Below are 23,976 nucleotides of genomic sequence, written 5' to 3' on the forward strand. Positions count from 1 at the left end.
GATACAGCCACCACAAGCATCCGGTAAAAGATGAGAGGAGAGCTTCAGGTCCAAACTTTCTTTAATAGAGCTGAGAGTGGTCTACAAGAAATACATAAAACAAAACAAATGAGAACTAATATTTCCAATCGCTACAAATAGCTATTTCCAATTTGTCCAGCAGGTGGCAGCAAGAGACCACAAATAACCTACAAGCCACGTTATTATATTAACTCTTTAGGTTGCTAAATATATTTAAATTGCACAAATGCAAATCCTGCTTGGTAACTGACAGAACTTACTCTTATTCATTTACACGCTCCCAGTCTCTTAGACAAACAGCTCTGAACGATCTCCAACGACCACCTCGTCAACTTTCTGCTCATCTAACACTGAACACACGCTCTTACAACAGCGATGGCTATTGGCAGCTTAAAATGGCAATGAAATATCATTACTGCCATCATTATCATAGTAATGATAATGATGGCAGTAATGATAGCAATAAGACTATGAACAGTGGCTGTAATTGTAGCAGAGTAGGAATACGGGGACAGCAGGAAACTCCCAACCACAGATCCAGCTTCCACAGCTCTAGGAACACCTGCTTATAATAGGGTGTTTTCAGCTGACGTCACGCTCAGGTGACTACTCAGCGCGTCCGCCATATTGGGTGGCAGTCGTTTCGCACCGTTGACCCGCATTGCATTACGCCTTAGGCAGTATTGTAAGTGAACAATGGTGAAAACATGTTTAATGGTTGGTTGCACGGCCCGTGGAGGTGGAGAACAACGCTCTTTCTATCGCCTACCAGCCGTGATAGCGAATCAGTGCGAAAAAACAAAACAGCTATCTGAACAACGCCGTCGCCTATGGCTGACACGGATATCCAGGGCCGATCTGGACGGTGTTAAGCTGGAATACGCCAGAGTCTGCGGTGCTCACTTTGTCACAGGTAATTAACTGTTAAGTATTTAAAACATGTAAACCGTTGCTGTATTGTGGGCTGTAACAGCGCAACACATGATCGCCATGGGAAAAACATAGAAACGGTTAATTTTCCACCGCTTTCCTGCCTGGAGGCGCAACCACGGAGAACAACTGTTAGCGATAACAAAGAGTCGTCGGCCCGCTTGGATCGCGGCTGTAAGTCGACAAACATAACTTTCCACAGTATCCCGATGTCAATGAGAGTGTGTTCTAAACGTTTGAAACACATAGCAGCAAGTTAAAAGTACATTACATGCGCGAGTGGTTGTTAGCGCTAACGGTTAGCATGCGCCAGAGCCCGTCTTAGCGCAGCTTACCTTTGAACGAGTTGCTGTGTTCCCACTGTTTGCTGGCTTTAAGATCTGCAGCTCCTGAACCTATCCATTCGTAAACTCCACATGAGACTCCAAGGACTTGTAGCTTCAGAACTGTTCCGCTCCACTCATTGTTTGGAACGTCATATGGATCCAAATTATTAATAATGGTGATTTTGTCATTTTAACTTTGCTTTTCCATCAACATGGCAGCCACGTCCCACAACGCAACGCTATATTTAAACAATATATTTTGGGGTTCAGTTAAACCGGGCTGCAGCCTACAGTGCTAGTTGACGCATTTTTTTTAGGTCAGTTTGTCAATCGGTGTTTTTGACAGATTAGAATGATAAACTTTGTACTCAGGCATTATAACTATTGTGACTGATAGCTATATGTATGCTTATGGTAAAATGTACTTATTAAAAAATAAATTGATGATAATAATGTAAGATAGTTGAACACAATGTTAGAGCTTGCAAAAAATGCACTTGATGTGATAATCTATTGCTATTTTGTAACTTTATGGCATTTTCTTTGCTAAGCAACAATGCTTTTTGTTTTCCAGGCAAACCTGCAGCACTCTTCGACTGTGATAACCCAGACTGGGCACCGAGCCTTCTCCTAGGCCATTCGAAGGTGAAACCAGCTTCAGACCTGACAGCATCCCGGATGGAGCGTGTGCAGCAGAGGGCTCATAAAAGGAAGCTATATGATGCTGCTGAGAGCCTTATCTCTCTCAGCAAGTCATTCAAGCCTAACAAGGACTTAGAAATATCAGGTGTGGAGCCACTACCCGATACAGATGAGACTCTGACGGCAAAACCGAACACTGTGGCCTGCCAAACGGATATATCCATGTCGCTCATCGATGACATGCAGTCAGAACTGAATAGACTGACACAGGAAAATATGGAATTGCGGATTAAGGTTGAGGAATCTACTGTTTGTCAGAGGACTTTTGAAAATGATGATGGCAAAGTTAAGTTTTACACTGGCTTGCCATCATTTACTGTTCTGATGTTATTGTTCAATTATATTTCAGATGAGTTAATCTGTGGACCCAGTAGCTGTCTCAACAAATTCCAGCAAATGGTTCTTGCTCTAATGAGGCTTCGTCTAAACTTATCTGTTCAGGATATTGCTTACCGTTTTAATGTGTCCTGCCCTACTGTATCTCGCACCTTCAGTCATGTCATAAATGTCATGTACCACAATATTGGATTTCTTGTGAAATGGCCGTCCAGGGAGGCATTGTTTGAAAGCACTCCAATGGAGTTTCGGAAACAGTATGGTGTGCGTGTGAGTGCAATTATAGATTGTTTTGAAGTATTTACTGATAGACCAACAGGTTTAATGGCTCAAGCACAGACTTGGTCAAACTACAAGCATCATAACACTGTGAAATTTTTAATTGCCATATGTCCAATGGGTTCAGTCAGTTTTATTTCGGAAGCATGGGGTGGGCGTACCAGTGGCAAAGCCATTGCAGAAAAATCTGGGTTCTTAAGTCACATTTTACCAGGAGACATCATCCTGGCTGACCGTGGCTTTGACATAAAAGATTCGGTCGGCTTATTACAGGCCGAAGTAAAGATTCCTGCCTTCATGAAAGGAAAGAAACAACTGTCTATGTGTGAGGTCATAGAAACTCGGAAAATAGCTCATTTACGCATACATGTAGAGCGGGTAATAGGGGGCATTAGGCAGCGATACAATATGGTGGGTGGGCCTGTACCTCTAGACTATGTGCAAGTTAGAGATCAGAATAACTTGACATTATTAGACAAAATTGCAAAAGTAGCATGTTCTTTATTCAATCTTTCGGATGGAATTGTGTCATTCGATTAGAAATGCAGGGATTGTGGTATCCATGTCACACCGTGTATTTGTCATTGGAAATGTAAATAAATACATTAAAGACTCCATACCCTATTTTCTTCATTTTCTTAGTTTATATAGAAAGCAATTCATTTAAACTAAAATGTGCAATTTAGTGTTAATAATAAGAAATGTTTACAGTTTTTATATCAGACTGTTCTTAAAATTGGAAGACAAACTAGACTGTTTTCAGGTTAATATGATTTATTAACAACATAAATGAGAAAAGGTTCATAACATCAGTGAACGTGACAGTATATCTCACATCAGGTTACTTAGCGTGTCATATATACAATCTTATGAATGGTAACCTTTCATATCGATAAGAATTGAAAATTAAATACCATGAAGTGAGTGTTCTCAGCTGTAGGCTTGATGGTGGCCTGGTACTAGACCACCTCCACGCCTACAACTGAGAACACCTTGCTTACAGATATACTTATGTTACAATACGGCACTTAGGACATGCCCATTTACCTTTGGGCATGCGCTTCAATTTCACACATTCCATGTGGAACCATTGTCCCTCACACATGACATTTCTGCATGGCACCATGTTAGACTGTGCTTGTCCCCCACCACACAGACAGAACCGATCAACATTTCTATTCTGTTTGATGGGGGAGAAACACAGCTTGTCCCTCCTGGTAAAGTAATTACCACACAGCTCTAGAAGCAGGACTTTCTGGAAGAATGTCTTGCTCTTACTGCAAACATTCTCCCAGAAAGTGCTGTCCGGAAGAATCCGGAGGACAAGCATGGCCTCACATGTCCAGACAACAAAGTCACAGTAGGCCACCTCACACAGATGGATTTGTGTCTGTACTTGATAATAGTACTGATGTGACATGTTCAGCCGCAGACCATCAGGGGTTGTCTCTAGGCAGGTGTGTTCTTCCGGGCGATTCACAGTGTAGGGGCACTTAACCTCTACCACCCCTCGTCCACAAGACTCGCATGACACCAGAGCGTCAGGCGATGCACCGAGTTCAGGGTGGGTGGGGTTTATCACCAGTCCACTGGCAGACAACACAGCAGTGATGTGTTGCAACTTATGTATGTTGAAATAAGCCAGCTTGGCCTCTTCTTCATGTGCCTTCCCATGCTTTGTAGCAGGAACACACAGTTTGTTATTGTCCGGATGGCACAGGGCCCTCACCAGACTTGGTGAGGGCTTCTCTAATGATGTGTGGCATGCAGCCTTCATAAATGAAGCAGTCACTCGTCCAGCACGGAAGACATGCCATAATTTTGAATCCGCCTGAGCTCTAGTGGCCTCTTCAATATGTTTAGCTTGCTCCGGCGTGACGCTTATACTGATCTCAGCACAGGCTTTCTCCAGATCAGCCCTACTCATAGCCTGGTATTTTACATCCTTCAGATCAACCAAAGGTGCGGGGTAGTTGCTAGTTGTCGCTTTAGGGCGGAAGGCAGCAGCAAAGTCATCACAGGCAGCCAGTACAGCTGCTTTAGGCCTCAGCTTGCTGAGGGCTGTCAGGAACGCCTCCTGCTTTTCGCTACTTTTAACAGCCACATGCTGAGCAGGTCGCACACGAGCTGGTGTGGAAGTCATTGTTGGCGACGGAAGCGAGAGCGCTGCTATGCTATCATCCAGTTTCTGACGTTTGCTCTTGGCAGAGCTAAAGTCTATGTCCGATACTGGCGCGAAAGGAACATCCTTCACACCGCCTGGGAGAAGCCAGTACGCCTTTGATTCAGTCACTGTCTTTGATGCACGTATCCTGGTAGCTGCCTCTAGCTGAAACAGCATGGCAGCGACATGGGTACAGGTGCTGCCCATTCCTGCCTTGCAGTCGCAATGCCCAGTCAGTACGAGGCCATCCTGCTTGGAAAGAATCCACGGATGTGTTGCTGTAGCGCGGACACTTTGAGAGTGAAGGACCTGAAATTAAAATAAAAAAAAATAAGAACAGTTTTAATATTGCACATCGTTTAAATGAACTGTTATTTTATAATTACGTTAACAAATTGTCATAATTTTTCTCTTTATGATTACTTGTGATTTAATAATCCCATTATTTATCCTGCATGTTAAAGTGTCACTGTAACATGCATAAACTAGGGCTGTCAATCGATTAAAAAATTAAATCTATTTAATTACATACTCTGTAATTAATTAATCTAAATAATCACATATAATTTTTGCTGTGAAAGTATTTTAAATATTTAAATTCAAACGATTCAATGAATAATCAGCAGTAGATAAATTAAAGTTCAAAAACTCTTATTCACATTTCATGCGTTCAGACGTTTTAACATGTGTCGTTGTGGCATATGTGGCACACAGCAACTTAGGGGACACAATGAAAATAAATGAACACTCAGTACATTTGCGTTTTATTTTCTTGCATCGACATCGGCCGATGCGTGCATGCATTCGCTGATCGATTAGCACATTCAACAGTAAAGTGAGGTCCGCGCTCCTTCCGGGTTACGCCAGTAGGCAAAAGCCAAACGTTTTAACATGTGTCGTTGTGGCATATGTGGCACACAGCAACTTAGGGGACACAATGAAAATAAATGAACACTCAGTACATTTGCGTTTTATTTTCTTGCATCGACATCGGCCGATGCGTGCATGCATTCGCTGATCGATTAGCACATTCAACAGTAAAGTGAGGTCCGCGCTCCTTCCGGGTTACGCCAGTAGGCAAAAGCCTACCGGCGTAAATACGGTAAATACAACTTAATTTTGCACTGGTCATTGTTCTGCTTAAATAATAAAAGCCGCGAGCGGCGTCGATCGGCCCTGCAGCCAAGCGCCTTCGCGCACCGCCCGCCACTGGCGGGCGGTGCAACACATTTGCAACACATTTGCGTCGGATTGTTTACATTTTTACCATCTTATTAAAACTCACCCGTCCACGTATGATGGCGATTTCCTTGATGTACATAACTTCGACATCTCGTACCCAACCAGATGTGAACTGGTTGTGAGCCTCTAGACCCTTGTAGGCTCTCATTTCCTCGAGAGTGTGCAGAGGGTTTTCACCGAACACCAGGTAATGCACTATGTCGCCGTGCTCCACATTTGGCCAATCATCAGGATTACGGCTAAACAAGGCACCGTGGAAGGCATAGGGGTCCATATTGTCGATCACGGAACATTTCTTCAGATAGACGTCCTTATCTGGTCGCTCTAGCGTGCTGGCGTACTTATCCATTCTCGATACGAAAATACGTGTAGGACAACGTAGGACAACGAGAGATAAGAAAGTGTGCCACCCAATATGGCGGACCGGAAGTTGGCCAGTGACGTCGGTGAAAACACCCTATTATATTGAAAGTAACCACCTTTATAACATCTCCCCAAAAATGTGCTATACATTGATTGATTGTTGGTTGTTATTGACACTTCACTTGACAGCTCCTGATGCCCAAAGCTTTCCAAATATATCAGCTGGACTCAGCTGATCCTTTGCGCTTTGGTGACCAGCAATATTTATAATTACTTCTGTCTTTCTCTCAGAGCACCATGACAAGAATTGATGAAGCAGTATGCTGGATACGGGACAACATGTCTCTTTTCCGTGGACATGTTGAACTGCCCAGCATATTGTCCATGACAGCAGAGGATCGACAGCAGTTCTTTCAGAAAATCACCAATGATGACGACATCCATGATTCAAGAGAATGCCTCCTTTTTGTTTTTGAATATCAAGAAGATTACACTGGTTTTTTTTTTTTATTCTTGTTCAGCTGTGTCGGCAATGTTTAACACCCCTACCCTTTCCCCTTAGCCAGAGGACGGGCACCACCCCTGGCCCACCTACCGCCCCAAAATCAATCCATCCATCCATCCATCTATCTATCTATCTATCTATCTATCCATCTATCCATCTATCCATCTATCCATCCATCCATCCATCCATCCATCCATCCATCCATCCATCCATCCATCCATCTATATTATTGTTGTTATCTTTAATTGTTGTTGATATGTTGACTTTTATTTGTGAAAAATACTTTTATTTTTGGATAAACTTGTTTGGACTTATTGTACAAACCTATTTAACCCTTATACTATGTTGAAAAAAATATATTGATTATGTTGCGGGTCATTTTGACCCATACTATGTAAATTAATGCAAAACAGTCACAAAAACAGGTTAAACCAATAAACAATTAACTAATATTGAATAATTATTATTGCATACAATACAATTTTAATTAATTAATAAATACTTTATTTAATAGCTATTTTGTGTGGGTGTTTTCCCTCATCACAAACACGTTTTGCAATATTACTGTGTACTTTCTGCAGATGTAATTCTTACATTTCACACATCATCAATATGACCGGGAGATGATGGCAGTCTGCCTCGACTTTGATGTGGTGATGTAGAGTGTTTTACGCAGACCCTCAGACTTAAATCCTTCACACACACCTTGGTCTGGGTCTCAGAGGTGGATTTTTTTCCGGATCTGAACAGCTACTTACCCACATTAATGTGGCTGGGTCAAAAAGACCCGCAACATCATCTTTGTATACAAACTCTGCACAGACCCCCCCACTACACATCAAAGTGACCAGATTTTACACACAAGTTCATAACCCCAGATGAGTAAAAAAAAGAGATATTGAGTTTAATTCAGTGTTTGAAAGATTAATTTCACTACTTTTAAATTAATGTATATATTGACATGAAGCAATTACGATAATGCATGTTTATTGCAACATTTTTATATTTGGGAAATTATTTTAATGGCTACTGTCACCAAAAATAACATGTCTGCAGTTTTTTATGTTGTAATTAAATCTTTCTAAAGTTTGCCCTTCATATTTTTACTGTTCTTAAACAGTAAAAACACATTTGGAAGAATAAACACTAAGAAGACTAGAAAAAATTGCATTTCCTGCGAAAATGCACTGTGAATGCACATAGCTGAATGATTGAGCAAAAGATGCAGAAGATCTTTGAAGAAGAGAAAAAATAGCTGAAAAGCATTGAAGAAGTTGAAAAAGTTGAAGAAGTTGAAGAATTTGAACATGAAAGAACAATAGCTGAATGATTAGAAGAAGAACAAACTGAGGGAATGGCACCAAACATCTCCTAACTCATTCGAAACACTGAATCGTTTAACAAAGCAGAAGTAGAATTTCAAACTTGAATATACTGTAGCCACATGTGGGCCTGCATTTCTAGGAGTATAAGGGGTTTCGCCCCCCATTGAAAGCATTGGATGTTTGACACCTCATAGCTTAGAGATGATTTATGCAATGTAGGCCAAATTTCTTGTGGCGCTTTCTCTCTAAAGGAAGTACAGACTCTGTGAAGCAGAAGTTTGTAAGAGCTTCCTAGGGCTACTTCCGGTTAGCAACATGCTAACCGTTAGCTGCTAACATGGTTGTGTTTGGTATCATTGGGTGAGTGTACTCTGTTAGTTTGGTCCAAATCCTGTACTGGGATGTGCCTCAAATAGGGAGAAAATAGGTTGTTTATAACGTTGCCATGGTAACTCAAAATGGCGGGTGGTACAAAAAAAATACTTCATGGGATCAGCAGACATGTTTTGATATGCACACTGTGGGGATTGTAATATAAAACCCTTAGTCTACCCCACGATCTATTGCATTCAAATCCTGCACTTTGTGTGCGAGCTACACTGTAGCTCCATATATGGGCATGCTTTTGAGGGAACATAAGGGCTTTGGTCCCCCATTGAAAAGCATTGGATGTTTGACACCTCATAGCTTGGAGATGCTTTATGCAATGTAGACCAAATTTCTTGTGGAGCTTTCTGTCTAGAGGAGGTACAGCCTCTGTCAAGAAGAAGTTTGTACGAGCTTCCTAGAGCTACTTCCAGTTAGCAACATGCTAATAGTTAGCTGCTAACATGGTTGTGTTCAGTATCACCGGGTGATTGTACTCTGTCAGTTTGGTCCAAATCCTGTACTGGGAAGTGCCTCAAAAAGGGGTGCCAATACTTGATGTCACCAAAGTTCATGTGTCAGATCGGCCTTCTTTAGCAACTCAGCCTCACCACATCTGGGCCCAGAACTCAACATTTGACCAAAATGGCGTGTAGCGCCATTTCCCACAGGTGGGTGGTGCTGTATTGGCCAATTGGGTCGTGTCTGGGCATCATGCCAGGTCCTGTTGGAAGCAAAGGCCCAATAGGAAAGCATGTGAAATCCAAAATGGGGCAGAAAAGTGACACATGGCTGAAAGTCACTTGAAAATTTTAAAATGTCAAGAGGAAGTGACTGTGCGAATTTCAGATTCCTACATTAATCACAGCCGCTGCAGCGGGCGTCGGAAGTTGCCATTGTATCCCAATGGAGCTTCTCCCTCTGGCCCTCAGAGTTCCGTCGTCATGGAAACTCACTGACACACCTGCAGCGGGCCAGTCTACTCAAGTGCAGACACTTTGCTCATAATAAGTCCCATTGGGTTATAATGGAGAACTTTGCCTCGCACAACGCTCCATATCTCCTGATCCGTAAATGGTAGAGACGTAATTTTTTTCTGCGTTTATTTCTTAACAGATAGGGGAAGAAGACTTGCTATCGGTTTTTGCAGGAAATATTTTAATAAAGGCGTAAAAAATTATGATATAAAGGGGATTTTTAAGGAATTTCAAAAATCCTCTAAGAACGGTCCCAAACAAATCGCTCTAGCTAAGAAAGTATAAGAGATATCAAAATAATTCTTTCACTGTGAGTATCAGCAGGCTTTTGAGGTCTATGTTGCTCATTTTTATGTTTGTACAAAAATTGGTGTAGGCACAGCGACGATGTAAAAAAGTGGATCATGTGGAAAAATGCAGCTCTAAAGCATTTTCAGGATTTTGCACATTCGCTACTCCCGAAAAAATTGTTCCTGCGGCAAAACCATAACAGTTATCCAAAAAATTCAATTTTTGTGAGTGCCAGAAGGGTTGGGACAATAATTAAAGCCAAACAACACATATTTTTAATTTATTTTAGATTTACGTTTGTTTCTACAATATTATGTTCCATTCATTTTTTAATTTGTGGCAATGCCCGCTCTGCTATGCCCTACTCTCAACTACTCTCAAATTTTGGTTTCTGCACTTTATTCTCCTCAAACTATTGCTTGTTGCAATTTTATTAATATTTAGCAGTAAAGATTGTAAAAACAGTGATGGTCCCATCGTTATGGATGTCGCAGTTATGATACAGATGCAGAAATCAATGACATGCACCGTACTTTCCCAGTTCTCCAACATTGCACGCTTGTAAACCTTCACACTCGATGCCTTATGTGCATTTACACAAGGTACGCACTTCACATGGGGGTATAGAGTGTAGTGAGTATTGGGACTGAGCCTTTGACTTTAAAATTAGTCTATTAGCTGCTAGGGACTATTGCACACTTTAAGCCTCTCAGGGAGTATTGTTGGTCAGTGCAATCAACAGATTTTGAAAGAAAAATTGTTTGGAAAGATTAGGTCTTTTTGTGTTAGTCTTATGTGTGATTTGTGTGCATTCTGAGCCAGACTGTCTCATCAAAAATGTAATTATGGTAACACACGGTGACAATAAAGATTCTTGATAAATGGTTAAGTGTAAAATATTTTATTTAATTATTGCTCTTTAGGGGCTGCACAGTGGAGCAGTGGGTAGCGCTGTTGCCTTGCAGCAAGAAGGTTCTGGGTTTGAGTACACCCCTGGGTCTTTCTGCATGGAGTTTGCATGTTCTCCCTGTGCATGCGTGGGTTCTCTCCAGGTACTCCGGCTTCCTCCCACAGTCCAAAAACATGACTGTTAGGTTAATTGGCTTCTCCAAATTGTCCTTAGGTGTGAGTGTGTGCGTGAAAGGTTGTTTGTCCTGTTTGTCTCTGTGTTGCCCTGCGACAGACTGGCAACCTGTCCAGGGTTTACCCCGCCTCTCGCCCAGTGAACGCTGGAGATAGGCACCAGCACCCCCCGTGACCCCATGAGGGATTAAGCGGTTTGGAAAATGGATGGATGGATGGATATTGCTCTTTAATCAGTGGTCTCAGTAGGTGTAAAATTGTCTTGAAATCAGAGGAACGTTACAAAAACAACAAAACAACTGGTTCATAAATAAATTGACCGACATTGCCCTAACTATTTCCAACATACATAACTGCACAGTGGATGCCAGGCTTAAAATTGTTTTAAACAAGTTTTTTCTGAAGATACTGGAGCTCAGGAAGAGCACTGTTAAGTGGGGGGGGGGTGTCGTTTACATACCTATAAAATGACAGTTTTCTCTTTAAGATGACAAATTCAGAGATTCTGCTCCCACCCAGAGTTGCTTTGTCCATGAGCCTTTAAAGACTTAACATTTCAGAATTCTTGGTCGGTATGAAAACTCACTCCATTGACGAGATAAAAAGCAGGCTCAGCTTCTGAGAATGGCGGTGACAGCAGGTGATGTAAATCCTTTGTCTATTTATCATGCTCATATGGATCAATCATAAAGATTTCTTAGAGATAGTGAAACCTTTGGAACAGGGTCTAGTTTGTCTTGACATAGTCCATTGCCTTTCTCTTTAGTGCAGTCCATTTTTTAAGCATTTTGCATCTCTATCTCAGAGGCCATCTGAATCAGCAATGTAAACAAAAGCCATTGCCAATAGCGACCTCATCTCGCACAATTATGTGTCTGTTTCAGCCGCATCTGTGGGGTTTCTTTAAACATAAGGGTGGAGCAATGCAAGGGATCAAACATCCACCAGCTCCGTAACATTGCCATGGAAGAGTGGCAGTGAAGCTCTAGTGAACTCCATAACCAAGACAGTTAAAGCAATGCTGGGAAATAATGATGACCATACAAAATATTGACACTTTCGGCACAATTTGGACATTTTCACTCAGGGGTGTACTCACATTTGTTTTTATTTTGAGGGCATAGCAAATTTACACTGATATACAAGCTGATATACTGATATAAACTGACTACTTCACATTGTATCAAAGTGTCATATCTTCAATGCTGTCCCATGAAAAGATGTAATAAAATACTTAGAATCATAAAAGTAGAATGTCTCCTCTACTTTTAAGCTGAAGTTAAGAAAGAGCACCTATTGTGAGCACTATGTGTGCACAGAGACTAAAACTAAGACCGGAACATCACTGTTTTCCTGTTTTTTAGATTCTGCATCATTTATTGTTTTATCTTATTTTTAATTATGTGATAATGCAGTTATTTTATTACAAACAATTACTAGTTTTACAGGTAAATACTTTTTTACAGGTGTTTCTATGTTATCTAGTTCCTTGTGTTCATAAATTTGAATAAGGAATGTTAACATAAAGTTTTCACCATATTTATAAATCGACCAAAAAGCATTCAAGCAGCCATCATCAAAATCTTTTGTGTGTGCATTTGAATGTGTGAGTGTGCTTGTGCATGGAAAGAGAGTGTGAGAGAGATGAAACATGGAGATGCTAATGGATTATTGATGATGTAATGCTGCAGGGACCCATTGGAGGCTTTATGCCACATCACAAGGAGACCAACAAAGAGAGAGAAAGAATGAGTAATGCAGATTTCAACCTTGAAGTGTTAATTGGTTTGAACCAAAGCAGAGATGATATTCTCCTGCTGGATAACATCCAGATCTGACATTATAAATATTTATTTATACACACACACACATTTGTCCAACAAGTTGTTACCCCATAATGCTGGAAAGTTAAACATTTCCAGCAGGAAAACTTCCCATTTCCACCTTTCAGGCATAACATCATCTTGTAAATATTATGTATTATATTCCAAGTAGTAGCCTTTCATTTTGAACTTAGATTATGATAGATCTGCTTGAGACAGAACCCTGTTTTGTTGTTTGTTTTAAAAAGACAATCTATTAAATCATAACTTAAAATAAACAAGGCAGATTTCTGCTGACAAACTGAGAATAATAAGTTGATCCTAATCATGTATGCTGTGCATTATACACCTCCAAAGAGACCTTATATAAAACAGCTGATTACCAAATGAAGTAAACTAGTGATTAATGACCCCTACCTAAATCTGTGATCTGTTACCAATCACTAGAATATTAAGCCCCCCAAGTTCAAATTTTGATCTTTCTTACAGGTGGTGGGTCCACATGGGGGTGTCTATATAGATAATTGTAATTAAAATAGGTTATATTGCATGAGGAAATGAGATTACTGATTAAGTTACAGACCAAGGAGTTGAGTTGTTTTATTTTTATTGTATTTTTGTTCAGACATTTAAATATACCTTCCTGAGAGGCAGGGAAACTGCCATCCATTCAGTGTAAAGGAAGTGTAGATATAAATGTCAATTTATATCTACACTTCCTTTACACTGAATACATATTTATGTTTCCTTAAATTTCTGGACATTTGATTTATTTTTTTAACAATACACTAAAAATGAGTTACCTCTTCCTGGTTGGTTCCTCAGCAGGGCATGGCAGCAAAAGGGAGAAACCAGCTGCAGGTGCTGCTGAAAAGCTGTTGGAGCAAACCATTTGGAAGGAGGCTAGAGCTTTAAGGAATTATGTTTAATTTAAAGTATTCTTTTGATTGACTTAGATTTGTTTAGTTGAAATTATTTATATTTATGTAAATATTTATTAGGTTGCATTTATTGTGTTGGGTGTAAGTTTTGTATAAGTATTGTTTATTTCTTATTTTTTTATCATCCCTTCACTCGGTCCTTCCAGTGAGACACTTGTTGTCAGTCAGGATGGTGTTGGTGGAAGTTCTTAAATAAAGCCACCTCAAATGTAATTTATTGTCCTGCTTCTACATTCAACTTTGAGCCTCTTCTGGCCAAATGCTGCCACTAATGTTTGGCTGTACCCAGCTGGATCTTTTGGTTACCTAAGACTCGCATGCAGAGGGTACACCGCTATGTATGGGTGTGGAAACTAATACTAGAACAGCTAAAAATGTGGATATTGTATAAAAAAAAAAAAAAAAAACAGTCACTCATTTCAGAAAGTGGAACTGATATTATCATTAAAGATTAATTGCATATAGTATGAAATATTCCAAGCCTTTATTTCTTGTAATTTTGATAAAAATGGTTTAAAGAAAAAACGAAATTCAGTGTGTCTTACTTTCATTGTAAGCATCTTAACTGGTGCTAAGGAGAAAAATAATAATAATAATATCTCTTTTCAGATATAGGTAAAGTTTGCATTTCATTTGGAAAACAAGGTCTCAGAGTGTAGAGAAAGTGTTGCAGAATCCACATTGTTTTAAGTCATATGGTCCGCTGTGTTTTCTGAAGTCCACAATCAATATAGCCATCTACCAGGAAATTTCAGAGCACTTTATGCTCGTTATCCACTTTATGGAGATGCAATTTTTAAATTTATTCTTTGTTATTTACTTCTAGAGGATTTCTAGAGGATGGGCGGGGGCAGGTGGGCTCTTCTCATCCTCCGCAGGAAGTACAAGCGCTTTTGTGCCCTCTTCACCAGTGACGTGGTGTTCACAGACCAGGTGGGGTTGTCTGTGATGTGCACCCCCAGGAATTTGGGTTGCTGACCACCTCCACAGCTGAGCTGTTGATGAGCAGTGGAGCGTGGCGAGGCTGGTTCTTCCTGAAGTCGACGATGATCTTCCTTTTCTCCACATTCAGGATCAGACTGTTGTCTCTGCACCAGCCCACCAGCTGCTCCACCTCCTCTCTGTAGTTCCAGTCGTTGTCGTCTCTGATGAGGCCCACATCCGTTGGGTTGTCTGCAAACTTCATGATGTGATTGGTGGTGAACCTGGGGACGCAATCATGTGTAATCAGAGTGAACAGCAGGGGCTCAAGACGCTGCCCTGAGGGGAGCCCGTGCTGAGGGTGGTGACATCAGAGGTGTTCTGTCCGACCCGGACTGACTGAGGTCTGTTGGTGAGGAAGTCTAGCAGCCAGTTGCGAAGGGGTGTGCTGAAGCCCAGATGTTCCAGTTTTCCTACCAGATGCTGTGGGATGATGATGTTGAACGCTAAACTGAAGTCCAGGAACAGCACCCGCACATGGGTGTTCTCTTTCAGGTGTGCTACACTCAGGTGAAGAGTAGAGGAGATGGCCTCCTAAGTGGAGCGGTTCCGCTGGTAGGCAAACTGAAACAGGTCGACTGTTGGGGGGAGTCTGGAGACGAGGTGTTCTTTTACCAGCCTTTCAAAGCACTTCATCATGATGGTAGGCAACAGGCCGGTAGTCATTAAATGAGGTTACTTGAAGTTACTTTGGCATCGGAATGACGGAGGCAGACTTAAAGCATGCTGGCACTGTGGCTTGGTCCAGCGAGGTGTTGCTTCCGCCGCCAGTCACACCGCCTACGCTTGCACCTCCTCTGGCGTGTGCTTGGCGAGTCCACTGCATTGTGGGACTCTGGGAAGCACTCCTAAGATACATAAACAATCTAGAATAGTTGTAGTTATGTGTCCAAAAACACTTGATGACCGTAATAACCTACTGAATGGATAAACTGATCTACTGGATCGATGTATAGCTTGTATCGTGCTAGGCGGCATATTTTGTAGAAAAACCCGCAGGTTGTTGAGAGCCGTAGCAGCTGCAGCCACCCAGGGCGCCGCCATCATGACTTCCCCATAATCTCCATAATTGAAAAGGTTACTTTCTACCTTTTTTGTGCTAGTCCACTGTGTAGCCGACGATGCCACTCATTGTCCTGGAACTCAAACAAAATACAGAATCTCAAAGTCAGGACACATACACATCAAAAAAGTAAACCCGGTCCACCTTCAAGTCACCTTATTTCAGCGATTTCACTCCACATTGCAGTCAGCCATCAATGGTGAACAAACAAAACAGTAATAAAAAAATTTCAGTCATATCCTCATTGCAGAGTGTCAATAGTTCCTATTCCTCTTTATCTATTGATAAACTCCATTGCTTTTCCGGGATCATCAAAACATTTCCTCTCCTAATCCAATGGAGAACAGCCCAATAAGCAATCGTGAATCTGATGTCCAACTCAGGAAGCTTCTTTCTGACATCAGTGAATTTCTTTCTCCATTCAACCACCTCCCTGTTGAAATCAAAAAAGAAAGATATTTCACAGCCATGCCACAGAATTCTCTCTCTTAGGGATGTCCGATAATATCGGCCGGCCGATATTGGCATAATTGGTATGGCATAACATGGCACAAAGGTTAGGGAGTTTGTCTTGCAATTGGCAGGTTGCCGGTTCGATCCCCCACACTGACTGTCTCTGTTGTTGTGTTCTTGGGCAAGACACTTCACCCGCATTGCCTGCTGCCGGTGGTCAGAGGGCCTGGTGGCACTGGTGCATGGCAACCTCGCCTCTGTCAGTGTGCCCCAGGGCAGCTGTAGCTACTAACATAGCTCACCACCGTCAGGGTGTGTGTGTGTGAATGACTAAACTGTAGTGTGAAGCGCTTTGGAGGTCGTCAAGACTAGTTAAAGCGCTATACAAGTACAAGCCATTTACCATAATTATGTAATACCTGTCCATATCCTCATCGGTTTTTCCCTCCAATGATAAAAAGACGATAACATGATGCCTAGATTTTGTGAAATATGCTGAAATGAGCGCTTATGCCAACACACAATGCTCCCTGATGATGTCATTAAACCGCGGCAGATGGTAAACTGTGTAGCAACAGCGAAGCTAACAAGAAGTTTGCATTTTTTGTAACGAAAAATGTCTGCAGTCCGGAACTTTTTTAAAGTTTCAAATGATGACTTGAAGTTTGCGATTTGCAATGAATGTGAGGTCCTTGTCATGTGTGAGGGAACCAAAACTTTTTCCTTCAACACTTCGAATTTAATCTCTCACTTAAGGAAACACCACCCAGAGAAACACACAGCTATTTTTTCAGCAAATTAAAGCCAAAGCAACCTGGAAACGACTCGTGCAAAAAACAACACAACTATCTCTTAAAGACTCAGTCGAGAAGAAACAGAAATGCAACAAGGAACATCCGAGAGCAAAAATTTGTCAGAAAATCATTGAGTGCATTGCATTAGACAATCAGCTGTTTTCCATGATGCAAGGTGCTGGATTCAAAAAACTTCTGGAATTCCTCGAGCCACGCTGTGACATGCCAAGTCGCGGGTATTTCTCTGAAGTGTGAGTCCCCGAGCTGTATGGTGATGTTCATAGACACGTCGAGAAGCTAATATCTGATGCTGTAGCTATTAGTTTCACAATGGACATTTGGTCCTCAAGTGGTAAGCAAGTTAGCATAGTGAGCTTGACAGCGCTATGGCTAGATCATGATTTTGAGCTAAATAAGGCTGTGCTTTATTCCCAGGAGTGCCGTGGGTCTCATATAGCACAAGCTTGCGCATTTGAAAGCATGTTTGAAAGCTGGAAAATCTCCAAGGAGAAGGTGCATGTTGTCGTAAGGGACAATGCATGCAACATGGCTAAAGCTACGTCGGAGTTTGGTGTGCCTAGTTTGCCCTGCATGGCACACACTTTGCAACTGACAGTGAAAGGAAGTGCCCTGTCTCATCGCAACATAGAAGACGCACTTGCTGTGGGGAGGCGAGTGGTCGGACACTTCAAACACTCACCACTTGCATGCAGTCGTTTTGGGAACATACAAAAATAACTAAACATGCCGGTGAAAAGGCTGCAACAGGACGTGGCTACAAGGTGGAATTCCACATTTTACATGATGCAAACCCTGATAGAGCAAAAAAGGGCCTTAAGTGCATGTGCTGCTGATTATGAGCTCCCAGCAACATTGACTGCAACTCAGTGGGGAATTTTAGAAAATATGACCTCTCTACTGGAACCCTTTGAACAGCTTGCCAAAAACATCAGCTTTGCAAAGGCCACTGCTGCAGATGTCATTCCTGTTGTGATGTCCCTCAAATGGCTGCTGGCCAAGGTTGATGAAACAGAAAAAGTTGTGCAAACAGTCAAGCGCACTCTACTAGAAGCTTTTGGCGATCGCTTTAATGGTGTGCACTGTAAGTCATTGCAACAATGGTTAAAGTTCGATACAAAGACTGTTATTTTGACTCTGGCAAGAAAGGGGATGCCCGACTATGCTACAGTGTGTTGTGAATAAAATTGCTGGTAGGGGTACTGAACAACAGGAAGAGGCAGCTGGTGCCAGTGCAAATGACCCAAGCTAGGAGGATGTGAACCCACCATCAAAGAAGGCCCAAAATGAGAGCCTGCAGGGCATATACCAAGAACTCCTTGCAGAGAATGGTGTACAACAAGCTGCAACAGATGTATCTGCTTCACAAGTGAGCTAATAATTTATAAATAATTAAATAAAAATGGGAAAAAATATCATTATTATTCACTTCTAGTAAATATAAAATAAACATTTGGGTTTAGAATTCTATTTTTGCTTTTATTTTTTGTCAGGTGCAGACATACTTGGCAGTGATCACCATCCTCAAGACAGTATGCCTATTGATGTACTGGAATTCCAACTGAACCCGCTTACCTGCTCTGGCCCGTGTTGCATGCAAGTACCTAACTGCGCCCTGCACAAGTATAGACAGCAAGCGGCTATTTAGTGCTGTTTCTCATGTCATTGATGAGAAGAGGAATCGTAAACATTGCGACAATGCTGAAATGGTCATTTTCATCCAGAAAAGTCTTCCTCTCGTACTTTAGTACAATGGTATGACTTGAAGGTGTAATGTTCTGTTCTGGTTCATGTTATTATTTTGGTTAGTTAGCTTTCCTGTCCTGGATTAGTTTGTATTGTTACTTTCATTCAGTATTTTGTTCAGTTCTGTCATGTTCCCTGCCACTGTTCCTGTCAGTCTTTCAGCCACTCCATCTCCTTCTGATTACTTCCACCTGTTCTCTTTAATTGGCCCTCTCTCTTTCCTTTGTTCTCCTGCCCTTTTAAGTCTGTCTCTTCTGCTGCTTCCCTGCCAGAACGTCATTTCTCATGCCTCACATGTCTTGTTCCCCCGCGTTCACCTGTCTGCCGGTAAGAGCTCTCCAGTTGTCAGTATTTTTGCCTGTCAGTCTTATTACCTGGTCCCACTCTGTTCCTTTCTTTTTGAGTCTGCCCTCTCCCTGTCTACATTTTTGGGTTTTGCCTGGATGTTTGCTCTGTACCCTTCCCGGACTATTTTCTGTATACCTGCCTGCTCCACCCACATTATCTTGTCAACAAATCCTGTTCAAGCATAGATTGAGTGTCTGGCTGAATACCGGGTTCATCCCCTTCCTCGATCATTACAAAAGGCAAAGAGTCCAAAGAAGTACTGTCTTGATCATTATTTGAAGCTGAGGACATTACTGCCTGTCTCTGTCTCTATGAACTCTCGCTCCGGGCCGTCAGCTCCTGCCATAACCTACACCCCTGTTCCTGTGCAGCCCTGTCTCTTCGATCACATCATCCACCACCCATCATTCCTTCAATAAAAACTCTCAATTTTTAGTCAGAGGGCCAGAGTCCTCAAAAAATAAACTTCTTAACCAATCACTTAATCTGGGTGGCATTAAACTGGCCTCTGGTAATAAAGTAAAAAATCTTGGTGTTATTTTTGACCAAGACATGTCATTTAAATCCCATATTAAACAGGTTTCCAGAGTTTCCTTTTTTCACCTCCGGAATATCGCCAAAATTAGAAACATTCTGTCCAGGAGTGATGCTGAAAAACTGGTCCATGCATTTGTTACTTCAAGGCTGGACTATTGTAATTCTTTACTATCAGGAAGTCCACAAAATGCAGTTCAAAGCCTTCAGCTGATCCAAAATGCTGCAGCAAGAGTTCTGATGAAAATCAACAAGAGGGATCATATTTCTCCAATTTTAGCTTCCCTTCATTGGCTTCCTGTTAAATCAAGAATAGAATTTAAAATTCTTCTTCTAACGTATAAAGCCCTTCATAATCAAGCTCCATCATATATCAGAGCTCTGATTACCCCGTATGTTCCTAACAGAGCACTTCGCTCTCAGACTGCAGGTCTGCTGGTGGTTCCTAGAGTCTCTAAAAGTAGAATGGGAGGCAGATCCTTTAGCTATCAGGCTCCTCTCCTGTGGAACCAACTCCCAGTTTTGGTCCGTGAGGCAGACACCCTGTCTACTTTTAAGACTAGGCTTAAAACTTTTCTTTTTGACAAAAATTATAACTAGTGACTCATGTTACTCTCAGCTACCTTTATAGTTTTACTGCTATAGGCTTAGGTTACTGGAGTATATCAGGATCTAATTTTCTCACTATATTGAGTTCTACTGTTCTTCAATTATGCATTATGTGTTGTCATTTCTGCTTTAACTTTCTGTTCTCTCTCTTTTCTCTTCATAGTAGGTACACCTGGTTTGGCGTTCTGTTAACTGTGACATCATCCAGAGAAGACGGCTCACCCGCTACTACCATCTAATGTAGAACAGATTACTAGATCAATGTGTGCTTCTGTGCTTTTTGTTTCTCTTGTTGTGTCTCTGTTCTGTCTTCTGTAACCCCAGTCGGTCGAGGCAGATGACCGTTCATACTGAGCCCGGTTCTGCCGGAGGTTTTTTTTCCCGTTAATGGGTGGTTTTTCTTCCCACTGTCGCTTCATGCTTGCTCAGTATGAGGGATTGCAGCAAAGCCATGTACAATGCAGATGACTCTTCCTGTGGCTCTACGGTTCCCCAGGAGTGAAAGCTGCTTGTCGGGACTTTGATGCAATCAACTGGTTTCCTTATATAGGACATTTTTGACCAATCTGTATAATCTGACCCAATCTGTATAATATGATTGAACTTGACTTTGTAAAGTGCCTTGAGATGACATGTTTCATGATTTGGCGCTATATAAATAAAATTGAATTGAATTGAATTGAATTAGTCCCGTGTGCTGTGGTTCTGAGTTCATCCGAAGACAAATCCTGACAGAGCCCAGTTTACACTTTACTATAGCCCAGGTAATGGGCTAAGGACTCTGAATTTGCACTTTTATGTTCCATTTGCTTTTCACCTTTTTTTTTTTTTTTTAAGTGTTTTGTACCTTATTTTAGAGGTTTTGATATAGTCAGTGACCCTACACTGCACTTAATTTTTGTTTGAAGTGCAATGGACAATTCTCCATGTCCTGAACTACCCTCTTAAGTTCATCATACTGAAGAGTTTGCTCCCTTGCAGCCTTGTCTATCCGTTTCTCTTTCCAGATCCATGATGCGTGCATCAGCTTGTTCCAGTCTTTCATTTAGCGATAGGACATCAGTCTAATCAGTCCCTGCGTGGCTTTCACTGCCGAAATGTCTGCCTGCACATCTTGCAAAATACTGCTCACCCATAGCCTTTTCCGATGTAGACTGCAGTCCTGCAATTGCATCCATTTCCACGGGTGTAGCATGACTCGTGTCTGGAGCTTGACCCACTTCAATGGCTAGGCTCGTTAGCATGTCACCACTAGTCGCATTAGCGCCCTCCTATTCTGCTGCTTTCTTTGTTACAGCAGACTTCATGTGGACTTTTTGTTCAAGGCAAATTCTGTTGACGCCCCTTCAATGCAAATCGACTGTTAAGTTACAGAAAGTAAGGAATCACTTGGACAAAAGTAGGGAAAATGGAACACACTAATAGTAGCCACCTTGTGTCAAAAGTTAATTTATGACCCTTATGAACTCTATATGACCTTATGATTTATGACACCTGTCACCCCCCTCCTTCCAAAAAATATGATTTATGATTTCCGGACCCCCCCCCCTTCCTTCCTTCCTTCCTGACCCCATCCCCTTTTTATGAGACCTCTCACCCCTATGTGAACCCCTCCAGACCCCCCTTACTGACCCCCACCCTGCACACACACACACACACTTCCGGCAGAAGTCTCACCCCCGGAAGTCCCCTTCAACCCCGCCCACGACCGCTTCTCTCATGATATAAACCCCTTTTCTCCAGCGTCTATAGTGAGTGAATACTTTTCAACATGGCGTCCGGAAGAAGCACCTATGAACCCGTTATCGCTGAGACACCCGTCACGATTTGCCATGATCAGAGCGATTTTTGGCGAGCTCAGCATACTCCTCACAAGGCTACGCTGTTTTTATGCAGAACTCAGATGCCTCCGAGCCATCGTCGGAAGAACAATGGTCTCTGGAGCCCTATGGAGCCCGCGGTAAATGGGGGTACGTCTTCAAATATGAATCTGGGGAAATGTACCTCTATCAACTGGATGATGAAAGTGATGAGTTGCAAACTATCCACTCCTTGGGGATGCTGACATCAAATGATTGGGCTGTTCTGAAACTCATTATGCTTCGGAGACTAGGCCCTGAAGAAGCAAATCTGGCAGCAGGCCCTTCGGTGAGACGAAAAACTAGCTTCATTCGACTAAACCCCCAAGAACCTATTCCTGCAGGGTCCTCTGTGAGAGAAGAAGTCGAGGATGGAATCAAGGATTCGCCCCCTGCTAAACGGGGCAAACGGTCACATCAGCAAGCCGAGGATGGAATCAACGCCTCACCCGCAGCTAAACGGGGCAAGCGGGCGCGTCAACAAGTTGAGGAAGGAATCAATGATTCACCCTCCGCTAAGCGCTGCAAATGAGTGCTGACCGACCTGAATGAAATTGACAATGATTCAGGAAATAGGGTCTTCTCAGCTACTTGGCAGTCGAAGACGGGGGTTAGCGGTCGATGGTTTTTCCGTGCAAGTCTCAAAAAGGCTCAAGATAAAACACAGACGGTTATGTTCATGCTGGATTATTATAATTCAGAATGTGGCGTCTTCAGGACATTGCTAACCATCCCCTTTGATGCCTGGCGTGACAAGATGATCGGAATAGCAGACCGGATTTCAACGCTGTTTCGCGACTGCCGCAACTGGAAAGACATTTTGGGGGTCAAGAAAGCGCTAGCTTTTTAGACCCGCCCCTCACAACTGCTAATACCACCCCTTCAACGTTAACCACACCCTTCTCAGTATATAAATACAACCAGCCAGACCGATCGGGACTCCGTGCAACTTCGCTGACAGGACTTCTTACCAGAGAAAGCATCCTCACATCGCTAAAGAGAAACACCATGATCTGGACCGGATCTCGCCCTGAAGGCCTCAACCTACACCAAGAGATCTTTGTTTTAAGGAGTGACAATTCCGAGTTTACTCCCTCACCACCTCAGACGGCGACCGCGGGTGAAGATTCACAAGCGGTGGATCTTCCTGCCTCCCCACCGCTTTTCCAAGACTCAGAGCTCCATTGCAGCCAAGGAGATCAGGGCTCCGCGGTGGAGCACATCCCTGAGAGCCAGATGGATCAGGCCTCAGCGCCACCTGAGGATGACTCAGAGTTCCCCTGCAGCCAGGGAGATGCAGCATTGCCATCAGAGAGCCAGATGGATGCGGCCTCAGCACCCCCGTCGCCACCTAAGGACACCCAGCCAGACGGTGAGAGCGGTGCCGATGAAAACGATGGGTGAATTCGCTTCGGTTTCATCAGAGCGGTGAAAACTATGGTGTACCATCTTTTGTACCAAGCCATCAACAAGTTCATGCATGATAAATGTTATGGGTGTGCTCACGATCGTCCTAGTCAAAAAGAGCATGAATGCTTAGACGATACTGAGGATGGATTCTTTGAAAGCAACTACCATCGTATAATGCCGCTGCTTTGTAATGAGCGTTTCATTGGAGCCATTCAACACTTTCTAGCCGCACGCAACATTCATCAAGACAACAATTCAGTTAATGCTGTCGCACAGGCATATCTGTACGAATTGACGCTGGTCAAGCAGGTGTATGACCCCCTCAATGTTGCATTTGCTCACGCAGTTGAAGAAAGCTCCGAATATAGAGATCAGCTTCTAGCCGCCTTTGATTACTGGCGAGGGTCTTGAAACCAATGCATACATGTTTTCTCATGTCTTTTTATATATTAAACTAGTTAGTGACATCGTATTAAAAAGAGTGTCT

Source organism: Fundulus heteroclitus, chromosome 9, assembly GCF_011125445.2.
Source record: "Fundulus heteroclitus isolate FHET01 chromosome 9, MU-UCD_Fhet_4.1, whole genome shotgun sequence".
NCBI lineage: Eukaryota > Metazoa > Chordata > Actinopteri > Cyprinodontiformes > Fundulidae > Fundulus > Fundulus heteroclitus.